This window comes from Scyliorhinus canicula, chromosome 4, assembly GCF_902713615.1.
Source record: "Scyliorhinus canicula chromosome 4, sScyCan1.1, whole genome shotgun sequence".
NCBI classification, from domain to species: Eukaryota; Metazoa; Chordata; class Chondrichthyes; order Carcharhiniformes; family Scyliorhinidae; genus Scyliorhinus; species Scyliorhinus canicula.
Genome location: NC_052149.1, coordinates 55,671,742 through 55,690,386, shown reverse-complemented (window position 1 = coordinate 55,690,386; position 18,645 = coordinate 55,671,742). Strand labels below are relative to the sequence as shown.

Sequence of the window (18,645 nt, the reverse complement as noted above, 5' to 3'; positions counted from 1 at the left end):
TGGTTTCTCCCTTTCATCTTTCTTAAAAAGTGAAGTGACATGTGCAATTTCCCAATCTAGAGGAACTACTCCAAAATCTAGGGAACTCTGGAAGATTATAGTTAGGGCAGCTTTGATTTGTAATGGCTCTGTGCTGCTGTTTCGGACACGTGAAGGGGGAGGAGCAATAGTTTCAGGGATAACCCTTACCCCCTAGAATTAATTCATAGAGATCAGGGAAGTGGGGATGGAGTGAAGAGCTGTGGCAGCCTGGATCAGTGGAGGATGAAGGGCACATGGCAGCTGCCAAGCAAGCACACACACAAACATACGGGCAGCACAGTAGAATAGTGGTTAGCGCTATGGCTTCACAGCGCCAGGGTCCCAGGCTCGATTCCCGGCTTGGTTCACTGCCTGTGCGGAGTCTACACATTCTCCCCGTGTCTGCGTGGGTTTCCTCCGTGTGCTCCAGTTTCCTCCCACAAGTTCTGAAAGAAGTAATTTGGATATTCTGAATTCTCCCTCTGTGTAACTGAACAGTTTAGCAAAGGGCTAAATCACTGGCTTTGAAAGCAGACCAAGCCAGGCCAACAGCACGGTTCAATTCCCGTACCAGCCTCCCCAAACAGGCGCCGGAATGTGTCGACTAGGGGTTTTTCACAGTAACTTCATTTGAAGCCTACTTGTGACAATAAACGATTTTCATTCATTTCATTTTCATGTGGCGACTAGGGGCTTTTCACAGTAACTTCATTGCAGTGTTAATGTAAGCCTACTTGTGATAATAAAGGGTATTATTATTATTACATGAACCTCTAATTGTGGTCACAGACCAGTTCAACAGTGGATTAAAGCCCTTCCTGATGAATTTCACAGGAGAATCACTGGGTGGTCTTGGTTGCCCCCAGGGTTCAAATGATGATTCTCTGCCACAAGGGAAATTCAGCAAAGCAGCGAAACCAACTGCTCTCAGCATCAACAAGGCAGTATGTGCCATGAACTGAATGTACTGTGTGAACTGAATGTACCATGTCCAATCCCAGCTAATGGCTGCCCTGAAAGATGCAGTGGTTTCCTGGGTTTGGTGAGATGCCACAAGTTCCATGATTGATCCTTGGAAGGAACCAGAAGAACCCTCCCTCCAACAATGTCACAGGCTTTGATCTCACTCATTCTTAAACGAGGGAAGGACCCAGCGGGTCATACAGGCCGATTTTGCTTTTAAACGTGGATGCCAAATTGCTAGCTAAGATTCTGGCCACAAGAATTGAGGATTGCGTCCCAGGGCTGACAGAGGAAGACCAGACTGGGTTTGTTAAAGGCAGAGAACTGAATACCAATGGCCGAACGTTCACAACTACTACTAGGCGGCCAATATAGCTATGATTAGGAAGTGGCCGATGGGGGGCGGGGGGAGGGCGGTGGGAGCAGCTGGAGGCTGCGTCATGTAAAGGTACTAGTCTGGGAGCTTTGATAACAGCTCCTTTGCCGTTCTCGCCGACCCGTTACTCCACAAGTCCGGTGGTGGCGGCGACACTGCGGATCTGGGGACAGTGGAGGAGGTACAAGAAGGTGGAGGGAGTGTCGGTCTGGACCCCGATATGCAACAATCACAGGTTTGTCCTGGGTAGGATGGATGGTGGGTTCCAGAGCTGGCAGAGGGCAGGCATCAGAAGGATGGGAGATCTGTTCATAGACGGAAGCATTCCCAGTTTGAAGGCGCTAGAGGACAAATTTAATCTGCCGCCAGAAAACGCCTTTTAATATCTGCAAGTACGAGCCTTCCTGAAAAAACAGGTAGTGGCCTTTCCGACGCTGCCAGCGCTGAGGGTACAGGACAGGGTGGTCTCCAGCACCTGGGTGGGGGAGAGGAAGGTGCTGGATATCTACCGGGAACTACAGGAGGTGGTGGAAACCCCGGTGGAAGAGCTCAAGGGCAAGTGGGAGGAGGAGCTAGGTGAGGAGTTGGAAGCGGGTCTGTGGGCAGAGGTCCTGGGCAGGGTTAATTCCTCCTCATGATGTGCCAGGCTCAGTCTAATTCAATTTAAGGTGGTCCACCAGGCACACATGACGGCAGCGAGAATGAGCACGTTTTTTGGGGTAGAAGAACATAGAACAGTACAGCACAGAACAGGCCCTTCGGCCCTCAATGTTGTGCCGTGCCTTGTTTGAAACCAAGATCAAGCTATCCCACTCCCTGTCATTCTGGTGTGCTCCATGTGCCTCTCCAATAGCCACTTGAAAGTTCCTGAAGTGTCCGACTCCACTATCACAGCAGGCAGTACATTCCACACCCTAACCACTCTCTGAGTAAAGAACCTACCTCAGACATCTCTCCTATATCTCCTACCCTGAACCTTATAGTTATGCCCCCTTGTATCAGCTACATCCATCCGAGGAAATAGTCTCTGAACGTCCACTCAATCTATCCCCCCTCATCATCTTATAAACCTCCATTAAGTTGCTTCTCATTCTCCGCTCCAAAGAGAAAAGCCCGAGCTTACTCAACCTTTCCTCATAAGACCTATCCTCCAAACCAGGCAGCATTCTGGTAAATCTCCTTTGCACCCTTTCCAATGCTTCCACATCCTTTCTATAGTGAGGTGACCAGAACTGCACATAATACTCCAAAAATGGTCTCACCAGGGTCATGTACAATTGCAGCATAACCCCACGGCTCTTAAACTCAAGCCCCCTGTTATTAAACGCTAACACACTATAGGCCTTCACGGCTCTGTCCGCTTGAGTGGCAACCTTGAGAAGACAGTTGTATGAGGTGCAAGGGCAGCCCTGCAAGCCATGTCCACATGTTTTGGGCATGCCCGGAACTTAGAGTATTCTGGCAGGGGTTCACAAGGGCAATGTCCAAAGTGCTTAACACACGGGTGGTGCCGAGTCCAGAGATAATGATCTTTGGAGTGTCAGAAGAACTGGGAGTTCAGGGGGTAAAAGAGGCCGGGCTCACTTCTTGCTAATTAAAGCCTTTCGTTTTGGACTAAACCTACGTTTCGTGTCCATTGATGGTGCATCAGCTGGTTTTCTCAGACTCGAGAAAATAAAGTTTGCCTGAAGAGGATCTACGCTAGGTTTCTCTCGGAGGTGGCAGCCGTTTTTCGACTTTCTCAGGGAAAATTAAAATGTCAGCATCAGCAGCAATCCGTTGGGGGGGGGGGGGGGGGGGGGGGGGGGAGTGCTTCATTGGGATGGTGTGGGAAGACTGGGTCACGTGGGGTAATGACTATTTAATTGTTATTGCATATTCTCTTTTGGCACTATGTTAATGTTCACTCTAGTTTGTTTTGTCATTATGGTTACTACCGTTTTATTATGAAGAATTCTGCAAAACCTTAATAAAAATACTTTTTTTAAAAGGAAGGAACCAGAAACAAGACACTCAACACCACAGTGACTTTGACAGCTATTGACACTGCATGGTAACTGATACAGCAAGGTGAGGGGTCTTCGGCAACAAGGGAACAGATGTCTGTAACCAGGGTGGCACAGTGGTTAGCACTGCTGCCTCACAACGTCAGTGACCTGGGTTCAACTCTGACCTTGGGTGACTGTCTGTACATTATGCCCGTGTCTGCGTGGGTTTCCACCGGTTTCCTTCCACAATCCAAAGATGTGCAGGTTCGGTGGATCAGCTGTGCTAAATTGCCCAGCAGTGTCCAAACCTTTTATGTGGGGTTACAGGGAGTGGGCCTAGGTAAGGTGCTTCAAAGAGGGTGGATGCAAGTTCGATGGGCTGAATGGCCTCCTTCTGCACTGCAGTGATTGTATGACCATCTCCCTGGAGAGTCGTAGTCTCCTATGGCACGAGTTCTCTGTCAAAGCGAGGTAGCTCAGTTCTCACCAGTAGATCCTATGCTGAAGTTATGGCTTCTGTGTCCTTCCTGTCACTTGTCTGTGGCATCTACTCTGCTAGTGCCCTTCCTGCAGAGGGATTAACCCCTTCTCTGGGCTCAAAATCTGAGATCCATGCCCCCATTCCGGCTGCAGCCTTCCTTGTGGTCAGGCAAAAATAATAATAATTATAATCTTTATTAGTGTCACAAGTAGGCTTACATTAACACAGCAATGAAGTTACTGTGAAAATCCCCTAGTCGCCACATTCCGGCGCCTGTTCGGGTACACCGAGGGAGAATTCAGAATGTTCAATTCACCCAACAAGCACGACTTTTGGGACTTATGGAAGAAACTGCAGCACCCGCAGGAAATCCATGCAGGCACGGGGAGAACATGCAGACTCCACACAGACAGTGACCCAAGCCGGGAATTGAACCCGTGTCCCTGGTGCTGTGAAGCAACAGTGCTAACCACTGAGCTACCATGCCACCCTATATGCACCCCATTGCCCTCGACAGTTCTGACCTCGGTTCTTCTGACCCTGTGATAGCAGGAGGGTGACAAACCCTGTACTGCCCAATTGCTTACTGTCCACTATCACCACCTGCATTGCATCAAGAGCAGTTGTTTGTGCCATTCACGCTATTATGAAGCTGAGGTCATTTATAATTTCATCTGGCAGCCATAACTGGTTCCCCAATGGACAACCTTGGCCTTCTCTACGCCAGATGCTGTGTGAAGTCTATATGAACCTGTGAAAATCACATCAATCTGCTTAATTAACTCAACCACCTTAATTTCCTTTAATCAGGGATTGAGCAGGATCATTTGAGTGCTCTCCCTTGGCTCAGAACCCCACCCTACCCACCCCCCGCCCGTCCTGTCCTATAACCTCTAACATTTAGACACTAAGGGGCAATTTAGCATAGCCAATCCACCTTGAGTGCTCTCTGTTGCTCAGTTTGCTGCTGTTTCCAGTGCTGGTTGCTGCTGAATTGCCTGGAGAGAGGAAGGATGATATTTGATGCTACCTGTTTTATCTGAAGCTCACTGGATGTTACAGGGAGCTGCAAGAGAGGGAAACAGTCTTCACAGATGAAGCTTTGGCCTGGGCTGGCTTGAATAGAGCGGCAGCCTGGGGCTGGATTTACAAACTGCCTCCCTGCATTATGGACTTTATTTCTGCTTCATCTGCCGATTATGCTGAGACGGGAAAATATCCGTGGACTGTTCTGCTGGGCCCCTGCTAGGCTAAAGACCCTTCCCATCCCATCCCACCCACCTGCTGCTGGATTGAAGACCTTTTGGGGGACCAGGCCACTGGACTTTCCTAGGCACCGGCCTGTCCTTTTGTGCCTTGCCTTCCTGCTTCTCCCTCCCCTTTCCTCCCTTGTACTTGGGGCACACCACGGTTTGTCCTCCTGTGCCTTCCCCTCCTCCTGTGCCTTCCCCTCCTCCTCACTCCCACCCCCCCTCACTCCCGCCCCCCCTTTCCTCACTCCGCCCCCCCTTTCCTCACTCCCGCCCCCCCTTTCCTCACTCCCGCCCCCCCGTTCCTCACTCCCGCCCCCCCCGTTCCTCACTCCCGCCCCCCCCGTTCCTCACTCCCGCCCCCCCCGTTCCTCACTCCCCTCCCCCCCCGTTCCTCACTCCCCGCCCCCCCCTTCCTCACTCCCGCCCCCCCCTTCCTCACTCCCGCCCCCCCCTTCCTCACTCCCCGCCCCCCCCTTCCTCACTCCCGCCCCCCCCTTCCTCACTCCCGCCCCCCCTTCCTCACTCCCCCCCCTTCCACTCCCTCCCCCCCCCCCTTGCTCACTCCCGCCCCCCCCTTGCTCACTCCCGCCCCCACTCCTTCCGCACTCCCCGCCCCACTCCCTTCCTCACTCCCGCCACCCCCCTCCATTCCTCACAGTCCCGCACAACTCCCTTCCCTCACTCCCCGCCAGCCCCCTCCCTCCTCATCCCGCCACCCCCCTTCCTCATCCCGCACCCCCCTCACTCCCGCCCACCCCCCCCTTCCTCACTCCCGCCACCCCCTTCCTCACTCCCGCCACCCCCTTCCTCACTCCCGCCACCCCCTTCCTCACTCCCGCCACCCCCTTCCTCACTCCCGCCACCCCCCTTCCCTCACTCCCGCCACCCCCTTCCCTCACTCCGCCACCCCCTTCCCTCACTCCCGCCCCCCCTTCCCTCACTCCCGCCCCCCCTTCCCTCACTCCCGCCCCCCCTTCCCTCACTCCCGCCCCCCCCCCTTCCCTCACTCCCGCCCCCCCCCCCTTCCCTCACTCCCGCCCCCCCCCTCCCTCACTCCCGCCCCCCCTTCCCTCACTCCCGCCCCCCCCTTCCCTCACTCCCGCCCCCCCTTCCCTCACTCCCACCCCCCTTCCCTCACTCCCCCTCCCCCTCCCGCCCTGGAAAAATGGCTCACGGTGGGTGGGATCTACCTGGCAGTCTGGGACAATTTAGCACCGGACTTGTTAAATTTCTCAGGGGAGGAGAACAGCGAAAATTCCCTGTTTCTTAGGTTCTTAGTGGGTTATAGTTTGGAAGACCCTCTGTCCCAACCGCTGTCTTTGGGCACCTCTGCCAAATTCCAAAGTTATTTTCGGGGCCTTCCCTTGACCAGGCGGTGGGGGCGGAGCAGGCATTTCACCACCGCCTCCTGCTGGCCCAGGACCCTGGGAGGAGCCTGAGGAGATCTTGCCTGTCGATGATCCTGGTGGCGGGATCAAGGCAGGCCCTAGGTTGGTTGGTGGGCCTGTGTTGAGTCCACACAGTGTGGTAGAGGATTCGGGCAGGGAGGGCGACAGTCCGAAGGCTGTCAGCCGCCCAGTGTTGGGAGCGGAGGGTGCACATGAGGCTCTCTACAGTGGGGTGCAGGTCTCACTCGTGCCAGACACTGTGTCGCTCCTCAACCTCCCTGGGCGACACCCGGAATATGGCACATCATAATTGAATGTTCTTTTGTTTTTCTGATTCCGTAGATAGTTCAGGCAGTGTCTTATCGCATGCCCTTCCCCCTGCCAAGACCCCAACTCCGTCCCTCCCTGCCAACTTCCTTTCCCCTCTCTCCCCACCATGCACTTCATAGGACATAGATCAGTACAGCACAGTACAGGCCCTTTGGCCCACAACGTTGTGCCGACCATTTATCCTAATCTAAGATTAACCTAACCTACCCTCCTTCAATTTACTGCTCTCCATGTGCCTGTCCAAGAGTCACTTAAGTGTCCCTAATGACTCTGACTCCACCACCTCTGCTGGCAGTGCATTCCACACACCCAGTACTCTGTGTAAAGAACCTACCTCTGACATCTCCTCTATACCTTCCTCCAAGCACCTTAAAATTATGTCCCCTCGTGACAGCAATTTCCACCCTGGGGAAAAGTCTCTGGCTATCCACTCTATCCATGCCTCTCATCACCTTGTACACCTCTATCAAGTCGCCTTCCTTCCTTCTTCGCTCCAGTGAGAAAAGCCCGAGCTCCCTCAAGCTTTCTTCATAAGACATGCCCTCCAGTCCTGGCAGCATCCTGTTAAATCTCATTTGCACCCTCTGCAAAGCATCCACATCCTTCCTATAATGAGACGACCAGAACTGGAAACAATATTCCAAGTGTGGTCTAACTAGAGTTTTATAAAGCTGCAGCAAAACCTCACGGATCTTAAACTCAATCCCCCTGTGAATGAAAGTCAACACACTATACATCTTCTTAACAATCCTATCAACCTGGGTGGCAACTTTGAGGGATCTATGTATGTGGACCCCAAGATCCCTCTGTTCCTCCACACTTCCAAGAATCCGGCCTTTAACCCTGTATCGACCTTCCAAAATGAATCACTTCACATTTATCTAGGTTGAACTCCATCTGCCACTACTCAGCCCAGCTCTGGATCCTGTCAATGTCCTGTTGTAACCTGCAACAGCCCTCGACACTATCTACAACTACACCAATCTTCGTGCCATTGGCAACCTTACTAACCCACCCTTCCACTTCCTCATCCAAGTCATTTATAAAAACCACAAAGAGCAAAGGTCCCAGAACAGATCCCTGTGGGACACTATTGGTCACCATCCTCCAGGCAGAATGCTTTCCATCCACTGCCATTCATTGTCTTCTTTCGGCCAGCCAATTCTGTATCCAGACAGCCATATTTCCCTGTATCCCATGCCACATAACTTTCTGAATAGCCTACCATGGGGGACGTTATCAAATGCCTTACTGAAATTCATGTACACCACATCCACTGACAGACCTTCATCAATATGTCTCGTCACATCCTCAAATAATTCAATGAGGCTTGTGGGGCATAACCTGCCCCTCACAAAGCCATGCTGACTATCTTTAATCAAATTATGTTTTTCTAAATAATCATAAATCCTATCTCTCAGAATCCTTTTCAATATTTTGCTCACCACAGACGTAAGACTGACTGGTCTGAATTCCCAGGGATTTCCCTAGTCCCTTTCTTGAACAGGGGAACAACATTTGCCTCCCTCCAATCATCCGGTACTACTCCACTGGAGATTGAGGATGCAAAGATTATCACCAACGGCCCAGCAATCTCTTCCCTCGCTTCCCGTAGTAACCTTGGGTACATCCCATCAGGCCTAGGGGACTTATCTATCCTGATGCTTTTCAAAATTTCCAACACATCCTCCTTCTTAATATCAACCTGTGCGAGTCTATTAACCTGGTTCACGCTGTTCTCATGAGCTACAAGGTCCCTCTCTCTAGTGAATACTGAAGCAAAATATTAATTCAGGGCCTCCCCTATCTCCTCAGATTCTTGGCACAAGTTCCACTATCCCTGATCGGCCCTACTCTCAGTCTGATCATCCTCTTATTTCTCACATAAGTGTAGAACGCTTTGGAGGTTTTCCCTAATCCTTCCCACCAGGGCTTTTTCATGCCCCCTTCTAGTTCTTCTCAATCCATTTTTGAGTTCCTTCCTAGCTACCTTGTAACCCTCCAGATCCTTGCTTCCTTTTGACTTTAAACTCCACTTCTCTTGTCATCCAAGGCTCCTTCACTTAACCATTCCTTCCTCGTCTCAGTGGGACAAAACTGTCCAGCACTCGCAGCAAGTGCTCCTTAAATAACCCCCACATTACTGTTGTGCATTTCCCCAAGAACAACTGTTCCACTTTATGCTCCTCAGCTCCTCTCTAATAGCAGTATAATTTCCCCTCCCCAATTAAATATCTTCTCATACTGTCTGTTCCTATCCCTCTGACTATGGTAAAGGTCAAGGAGTTGTGGGCACTGCCACTGAAATGCTCTCCCACCGAGACATTTGACACCTGGCCTGGTTCGTTGCCGAGCACCAAGTCCAATATGGCCTGCCTGCCTCCCCCCCCCCCCCCCAAGTCGGCCTATCTACATATTGAGTCAGGAATCCTTCCTGTACACACCTGACAAAATCTGCTCCATCCAAACCATTTGCAGTGAGGAGGTTCCAGACAATATTAGGGAAGTTGAAGTCACCCTTCCTTTCCCTTCTGTTGGTACAAGGCAGAGAGTATCTGGTCTCTCCAGTACAAAGTATAGTGCTTGTACCTTTTGTTTTTTGTACAACTGTTGTGAACTGTTTTAATAATCAGAGTATCCTACGCCCCCCTCCCTGTACGTTGATTCTATGGGGAGGGTACCCTGTTTCTCCAACACAAAATTAGTGTTTGTACTGTTTGGTCTTGTATATATTTTTACTGTTTTAATAAAAAGATATAGTCAATCCACCTAACCTGCACATCTTTGGACTGTTCAGGAAGACTATAAATTGCCCTTGGATGGGGGTGCAGTGCTCATTCACAAAATGATACCAGGGCTGATACAGTTGGCTTAAACAAGGCTTGCATTCCCGTGAGTTTAGACAGTTGAGGGGTGATTTTTTTCATTGATGTATTTAAAATTATGTTTAAAAAATTATGCATTAGCTACAAAGAAGCTATTCCTTTTGCTTCTCCTTGAAATCCAGAATATGAGAAATTATCTTGGGGGAAAAAGAGGCCATTCAGGACTAAAATTAGAAGTATTTTTCACATAAAATGGTGGCAAAGTCTGGAATATTTTCCCCAAAAGGCTATGAATGATGGATCAAGTTAAAGGGGTTGGTTGAGCACAGTGGGCTAAACAGCTGGCTTGTAATGCCAGCAGTGCGGGTTCAATTCCCGTACCGGGGCGACTAGGGGCTTTTTACAGTAACTTCATTGAAGCTTACCTGTGGCAATAACCTATTATTATTATGTTATTATTAAATTTTTTAAATTGTGACTGACCGACTTTTGTTAAATCTGGTACCGAAGGCAGGTAAATGAGAATTAGATCGACCATGATTTAATTGAATGGTGGAACAAATTTTAGGGACGGAATCATAGAATCATAGAATTTACAGTGCAGAAGGAGGCCATTCGGTCCATCGGGTCTGCACCAGCCCTTGGAACGAACACCCTATCCAAGCCCACACAATCACTCTATCCCCAAAACCCAATAACCCCACCCAATCTATTTGGACACTAAGGGCAATTTAGCATAGCCAATCCACCTAACCTGCACATCTTTGGACTGAATAGTCCACATTTATTCCTGTTACCCACAACAGTAGAATTAAAACAATCATACACCCAGTAAAGTAAATACACAAGTTTTCAATTTTGCAGTTTAACTTTGTGTATTACATTTGTTGCTTCAGACTAGTTGTGAAACAAATAGAACAATTAGAGCATTTTGTTCACCTTTTTTGTTTATTCTGGGTGACTAATTACATAACAATTCTTGATGCTCTTGCAAATAAAACTATGATGTATTGCATTTTATACTGTCCTGTTACCTTAGAGACTTTGCCTGAAATCAGCAAGGACAGCCTCAGTAAAAGTCATCATCTTTCTCTCGCTTCTAAGGGTTTTATATAAAGCAATCTCAACCCTTGGGAATACCAAACCATAAATTGGCACATTTGGTAAACTAGCTCAGAGACGCCATAGGAAACAGGAGCAAATAAATTGCACTGAGGCGCAAGGGAATGTGCTCTCAAGTTTAGGATTAAGATTTGATAGTTGTCTGCTGTTTTCAACTTTACTACTGCTAACAATCTTCCACGTGAAATACCTTCTATTTTCCATTGGAACTAATCTAAAACTATATTGATATTAATATTGTAAATACAGTAAATCCTGATTTAAGTATAATCATCTGTTTCCCACTCTTCAGTGACTAAACACTATTTTACTAGGATATGTATCACCCACTGACAATAAATTAGTCCCAAAAGGTGCAAATTCAGAGGTACGATGTTGCAGGCTGCACATAAGGAAAGTTCAATTAATAGAACTGAAATCTAAGCCCCGGAAAGGAAATTAACACCACCACACACTAATAGGCCAGTAATGAATTGTCATCAAAGTCAAAGATCTTTGACTAAAAGACCCAAATAGGATGAGGTTCCCTTGAAGTGGGGCTCCGCTCCCCACCAGTTTGGCTGGATTCTCCGCACCCCGACGCCAAAATCGCGGCCGGCAGGGGGGTGGAGAATCTATTTCCCGCAAGGAATCGGAACCAGTGGCGGTTCCGATTCTGCCGGCCCTGAAAATCCGCATACTCAGGGAATACGCCGCGCTACCTAGGACCTACCTGGAGCCATTGCCAGAGGCCCGCTCTGCCATTCTCCGCCCCCGACCGGCCAAAGTCCCGACGGTGTGGATCTAATGTGGTCCAGCCGGTCGGGATACTCGCATGGCGGCTACGGACTCAGTCCGTGGCTGCACTGGTCCGGGGCGGACCGATCGGAGGGCAGGATGGGCCTTACAGGCGGCCGGGAAATGATTGTGCGGGTGTTGAGGGTCAACGTGCAGCCGATAAGGGTTCCTTCTTTGGGTCCAGCTCTGCGGTCCGAGTCCGCTATGGAGGATAGCCCGCCAACAACAGTGGCAGCATATCCCCCCTCTTAAAATCCCCCTTCAACTGCTCCACCAGCCGAGTCAAATTTAATTTACGGAGCAGCGCAATACCCTGCGTAACCTGGATGCCTAAGTATCTAAAGCTCGCCCACACCACCTTGAACGGCAGTTCCCCCCAATGTCCTCTCCTAGCCTCTGGTCTCAATCGGGAACACCTCGCTCTTTCCCATGTTCAACTTGTACCCAGAGAACAGATCAAAGTCCTCTAAATTCCCCATAATGCTGCCAATGCCCCCCAATGGGTCCGAGATATATAACAGTTCGTCCACGCGAAACCCTGTGCTCAACGCCCCTCTGCACATCCCTCTCCAGTCCATCGATGCTCTCAGCACCATTGCAAACGCTCTATCGCCAAGGCAAAAAGCAGCAAGGAGAGGGGGCAGCCCTGCCCCGTCCCACAGTGCAGCTCTAAATACCCTGAGCTCACCCAGTTTATCTGCATACGTGCGACCGGCATTCTATACAGCAACCAGACCCAATCCACGAACCATTGCCCAAACTGCCCCAGCACCTCCCACAGGTGCTGTCAAAAGCCTTCTCCGCGTCCATCGCCACTGCCACTTCCTGCCCCTCCGATGGCATCATAATCACATTAAGCAACCTCCTCACATGATTCAAACTATTCCGGATCCTTATCTTTTTTCAGTATCAGGGAGATGGATGCCTGCGACAGTGTAGGAGGGAGTTCACCCCTCTTCCTAGCCTCATTTGCCCTCACCAGCAATGGCCCCAGTCCAAACTATTTATAAAATTCAACTAGGAACCCATCCGGGCCCTACCCTGCCTGCATCACCTTCCTATTCTCTATCACCTCCCTCAATCCCCAATCCTCGCACCAAACTCCTCGTCCATGCTGGGAATCTCTAACCCATTCAGGAACCGCCACATCTCTTTCTCCCCCCCCCCCCCCCCCCCCAAGCCAGGGACTCCGACTCATACAACCTCTTGTAAAATTTCTCAAATACCCCATTCACCCCCACTGGGTCCAGCTCCGTTCTTCCCGTCCCGTCCTTCACTCTACCAATCAATGACCCTCACCGCCTCCTGTATCCTAAGCTGGTGGGCCAACACGCTGCTCGCCTTCTCCCCATACTCCTATATTGCCCCCGTGGCCCTCCGCAACTACTGTACCACCTTCCCCGGGAACACCAATCCAAATTCATCTGGAGCCTCTGCCTCTCCCTCAACAGCCCTGCCTCCTGGGCCTCCGAATACCTACTGTCCACCCTCGGAATCTCTTCCACCAGCCTTGCCATCTCTGCCAGTTCCGCCTCCTCCCTCTGTGCCTGAATCGAGATAGGCTCTCCCCGAACCACAGTCTTGAGTGCCTCCCAGTATGGCGGCCGTGAACTCCCCAGTGCCGTTCAGCTCCACTTTTCCCAAATGGAGGCTCTCACCCGCTCACATCTCACATACCTCCTCATCCGCCAACAGCCCCACATCTAGGCTCCCCTGTGGGCGGAGGGAGCGCCCCCGCCCCCCCCCCCCCAATTCACTTGTAAATCCACCCAGTGCGCGCATGGTCTGAAAACCGCAATCACAGAATACTCCGAATCGACCACCCCCGCAACCAACGCCTTGTTCACCACAAAAAAGACAATCCGGGAGTGCACCCGGTTGACATGGAAGAAATTCGAAAATTCCATCACCCTCGACCTCCCAAACCTCCATAGGTCATCCCCCCCATAAATAAATCCCTTCAGCTCCTTTGCCACCGCCGACACCTTCACCAACATCGGGCTCAACTGGTCCATGCTTGGCTCAATGACCATGTTAAAATTTCCCCTCCCCCCCACAATGATCAACCGTGTGAGCCCAGGTCAGGAATCCTCCCCAGCACCTGCCTCATAAATCCATCCCAATTTGGGGCATAAATATTTACCAGGACCACCAGCATCCCCTCCAGCTTCCCATTAATAAACATCATGAACCTTGCCCCCCATATCTGCCACAATGTTCTCCACCTCCGAATGCCACCCGCTTATTCACCAACACCGCCTGCCCCCTTGTCGTCATACCCAGTCCCGAATGAAACACCTGCCCATCCTTTAATCAAGCTTGTCCAGTCCCCAATCTTTAAATACATGTCTTGTAGAAAAGCCACATCTGCCTTAAGACTCCTCAGGTGCGCGGACACACATCACCGTTTGACCGGCTTATTCAGTCCCCTCATGTTCCATGTACCCACCCTGCTCAGGGGGGATGCTCCTCGGCCCTCCCTCCATTGCCGATCAATCATATCCTTTTTTGGGCCAGCCCCCGGCCCGTATCATGCCACCCTCCAGGCCCACCCTTGGATGTTCACCATCATCACTCCCTTTCCAACTGTGCCACAACAACCACAACCTTGTTTTTCATTTTCATTTAATTTCATTGTTAGCAGCCACCCGTCTACCAAACAAAACAGCTCCATTCCTCTCCCCTGCACCTACCCCCTGACCACCCCCACCTCTGTGTTCCTGTTAACTAACCGTACCAAAATAGTATTCTCGATTCTGGAAAGTCACCCAGAGGTTTGCTGGGTGCAGCATTCCAAACGTCAACTCCTTCTTGAAGAGGGCAGCCTTGACCCGATTAAATTAGGTCTTCCTCTTCGGCTGTTCTGCACTCAGGTCTTGGTACACCCGCAGCTCGTTCTTCATCCCAGGTGTACTTCCTCATCTGCCTTGACCCCCCCTGAAGAATCTTGTCTTTGTCCAAGAAACAGAGCAACCACACCACCATCGCCCTTGGTGGCTCGCCCGCTTGCAGCCTCCTCATCAATGCCCTGTGTGCTCTGTCGACCTCCAGAGGATGGTCAAAGGCCCCTCCCCCATCAGCTTCTCCAGCAATTCGGTCACATATATGCGGGCCTCCGCACCTTCGATGCCTTCGGGGTTCCCCACAATCCTCAAATTTTGCCTTCTGAAGCGATTCTTCAGATCCTCCACCTTCTCCTTCAGCCTCTTCTGGGTCTCCTGCATCACCCTCACCTCGGTCACCAACAAGGTGAGCTGCTCCTCGTGCTCCCTCACCACCTGCTCCACTTTCTGGATCGCCTGTCCCTGGGACTCCAGCCTCTGCTACACTCAGTCAATCCCTGCTTTGAGCGGCCTCCAGGGCCTGCCTTCTCTGCTGGCTGAACTTATCATTTAAAAATCCACCAGCTGGCTCTGTTGACCACTAGGCAGGCAAAACAGACCCTTTTGCCCTCCGCCATCTTAACTTGTGGCACACCTCAAAGACTCTCCTGCTCCAACAACTCCTTTCTTCTCAACCCACTCCTATTTCGTGGATCTATGCACCAGCCACACCAGAGGAGTTACACCTTCTCCTGGCACTCCTATGCCTCTTTCCATCCAAACTTCCACCCTTCAGATGGGGAATGGACCAGAAACTTCAACCTCCAGCGGGAGCTACCAAATGTGCAGCCGCTGACTCCATGGCCGCTACCAGTAAGTCTCACCCTGCAGACTGCTCACTCCATGGTCGCCATTGGAAGGCTCACCCTGCAGACCTCAGGAAATGGTTGAGTCTCTTCTGTCATTGTGTCCAAGTGTGTCGCACTGACCTAATGCTGCTGACCTCCGCAGCAACCTCTCTCCAGGATGCACGTCTTATCAACAGATATGTTATCCTCCCATCAGCTGGCATGAGTAGCTCCTGTCAAGTGGACACAGCCCAGAGGGCATCCTTATCAAATCTAGGGTCTGATGTGACCTTTCACCCCACCTCTCACCTTGCTCACTTGCCTCGGGCATCTCTGGAAGGGAATATACACTAACTAGACAATTCAATGCCACGATCTTCAATGCCACGATCAGTGAAAGTTGTTAATGTTGAAGTTGAATGCCACCTGTGAACAGTGGCAAACAATGGATATTTCAGAGAAAGCTTAAACAGATACATATTACCTGCAAACATCTGAGGAACTGTGCTGATTGAACACATTTGCTGGATCACCTGATTCTGCCTTGCGTCAGTTGGCCCTTTAGATAACTGACCGTGATTTTGTTCCAGGTCACAACCAACAATCAATGTCAATGCCGGATTCTCCTAGCCCCCCACCCCAGAACTGATTGGGCAAAATTCTCATTACCTTGGAGATTCAGCCCACCCTCTCCTCCCAAATGGCTTATTTGCCATTTCATTCGGTGTATTAGGATGGCGAGCCCAGAGGTTGGAAAGCCACTCACTTCCGGGTATGGCTCCTGCCCATCACACCGCCATCACATGGCCAATTATTCACCACATTCATACAAAAGAGAATGCGAGTATGTTCTACATGATTCCACAGTAATATGAACATGCTTTCTCTCTATTGTTCTTGTCCTGACTTCACCTGCGAAGAACTAGATGATTAGCAATGAGAATCTTTTCTTTATTCATGTTTTATGGGATGTGGGCTTCTAGGCCAGCATTTGTTGCCTATCCCTAATTTTCCTTGAAAAGGTGGTAGTGAGCTGCTTTCTTGAACTGCTGCAGTCCATGTGGTATTGATGCCATGTGGTATTAGGGAGTTCCTGGATTTTGACTCAGCGACAGTGAAGGAATGGTGATATATTCCCAAGACAGAATGGAGAGTGACTTGGAAGGGAACTTCCAGGTGGTGGAGTTCCCATGTATCTGCTGCCCTTGTCCTTCTAGATGCTAGTGCTCATGGGTTTGGAAGGTACTGCCTAAGGACCCTTGGTGAGTTCCTGCAGTGCATCTTGTAGGTGGTACTTACTGCTGCTACTGTGCGTCGGGGATGGAGGGAGTGAATGCTTGTGGAAGGGGTGCCAATCAAGCAGGCTGCTTTGTCCTGGAAGGTGTTGAGCTTCAAGCGTGTTGTTGGAGTTGCACACAACCAGACAAGTGAGGAGAATTTCATCACACTCCTGACATGTGCTTTGTCAGCTTTGGGGCATCAGGAGGGGAGTTACTTGCCACAGGATTCTTACCTCTGGCCTGCTCTATATGGCTAGTTAAATTTGAGTTTGTGGTCAATGATAACTCCTAGGATTTTGACAGTGGTCGATTCAATGATGGCAATGCCATTGAATGTCAAGGGGCAATTGTTTGATTCTTTCTTATTGGAGATGATCATTGTCTGGCTTGTGAGAGGTAAATGTTACTTGCCATTTGTCAGCCCAAGCCTGGATATTGTCCAGGTCTTGCTGCATTTGCACGTGGACTGCTTCAGTGTCTGAGGAGTCGCGAATGGTGCTGAACATTAGCAAACATCCTTTGCAAACATCCCCACATCTGAACTTACTTTGGAAGGAAGATCATTGATAAAGTAGCTCAAGGTGGTTAGGCGTAGGGCACTATCCCTGAGGAACTCCTGCAATGATGTCCTGGGGCTGAGATGACTGACCTCAAATCACCACAACCATAATCTTACAAGAGCAAAAGGAACAGCAAAGAAATAGATTCCAAGCTCGACAAATTTTAGCAATATTGAATCATTGACTTCACAGGAAGGATCGATAAAGCAGTTTCCAATCAGTAAAGCTGACAGTACCGTTGTTAAACAATGGAAGGAACTTGCTAAAACCCTTGTCTGTTCTGTGTTTCTCTTTTAATGCCTGTCCTGCTGGTTGGTTTTAAAATCACAGACATTTGATTTTAAACTAAAATATCTCCCCCACCCCATTGCAAGCTGCTATGTGGAGTGATCCAGCAGATCTCTTGGATTCAGTGTGCTCTGTGGCATAGTCTGTGATGTCATGCTGATAGACTTGGCAAGCAACAAATCAGCTTATTTGATATCCGGGCCTTGGCTCGATTCTCGTTTGGGATTGGTGGAGCTTTTCAGAAATTCTGGAACAGGAGAAGCCCCATTTTGTCAGTTCTGTGAAAGACCCAAGTATGAAACATCTTTAAGGCACCCTCTCTTTGTCAGGCGATTTAAGAGGCTCTCAGCCAGATCTGTGGGGGGCATTCCTGTTTAAAAGACAGCAGGCAGTAGCCAGACCTGTGAAGGGGACTACTACTTTGAAAGGCTGTGAACAGATTCTCCCACCAAGTCTGTAATAGTTTAATCCTCTGTCTGAATGGCTGGGAAAAGCCTAGTCTGAGAACTCTCTTCATGATACAGCCAGAATGTCTGCACAGGGATCAGACAAGCAGATGGAAGGCAGAGTGGATGTAAAATCTGCTGTAATCTCTAAGGTTGAAAACTCCAGTGATATCTCAGTAAGCCTGAGAGTGCACCTGTGGTCGCATAATAGAATTGCACAGACCGACAGGACTGAATCTCCTGTGTGAAGACGATTCCACAGAGGAAGACATGCAGTCTGGGAGTTCTAATGGATGGTAGTCCTTAACAGATCCGAACTCACCGATGATTTGCAACACTTCTTTGTTCCATTATTTCCATTATATGTTCATCTTTTACTCTTGCTATAAATATGCAGTTTGTTAATGTTTTACTTACAAATCTGGTACCTGTAACTCACTGGAGCAGTCAAGGGTTAACTCAGGAAAATTATTAAATTATTGGTTAATTCACTTCTGTTGGGACTCCAAGGTCTATGGAGCTGGAACTGACCACACCTCGCCCAGCGTGTCTTAACAAGGGGTTGACACCAGGAGTGTTCACAGGCCCAAGCACTCCTAGTCCTCCATAGAACCATCTAAGAAAGTAAGACCCTTTTAAGCTGAGACTGCTAGATCATTTCCATGAAAATGATCCAGCAGTCTCAGCTTAAAGTAGACTTGTGGGAGGAAACCGGACCACCCGGAGGAAACACACGCAGACACGGGGAGAATGTGCAGACTCCGCACAGACAGTGACCCAGCGGGGAATCGAACCTGGGACCCTGGTGCTGTGAAGCCACAGTGCTAACCACTTGTGCTACCATGCTGCCCAGTATGTACAGTTTAAAATTTTGCTG

General features: G+C 49.9%; 1 protein-coding gene across 2 annotated transcripts in view; it reads right to left on the bottom strand.

Annotated features, from left to right (window-relative positions):
• agbl4 (ATP/GTP binding protein-like 4) overlaps nucleotides 1-18,645 on the bottom strand; it is a 1,113,401-nt gene that overhangs the window by 1,090,945 nt on the left and 3,811 nt on the right. The window contains exon 1 of one of the 2 annotated variants that reach the window (XM_038794299.1): nucleotides 3,836-3,921. The exons of the other annotated variant lie outside the window; for it this stretch is intronic. The gene's annotated coding sequence lies outside the window, so the exon portion shown is untranslated. Of the gene's footprint in view, nucleotides 1-3,835; nucleotides 3,922-18,645 lie in introns of those variants that run through there. 2 annotated transcript variants of the gene reach the window in all.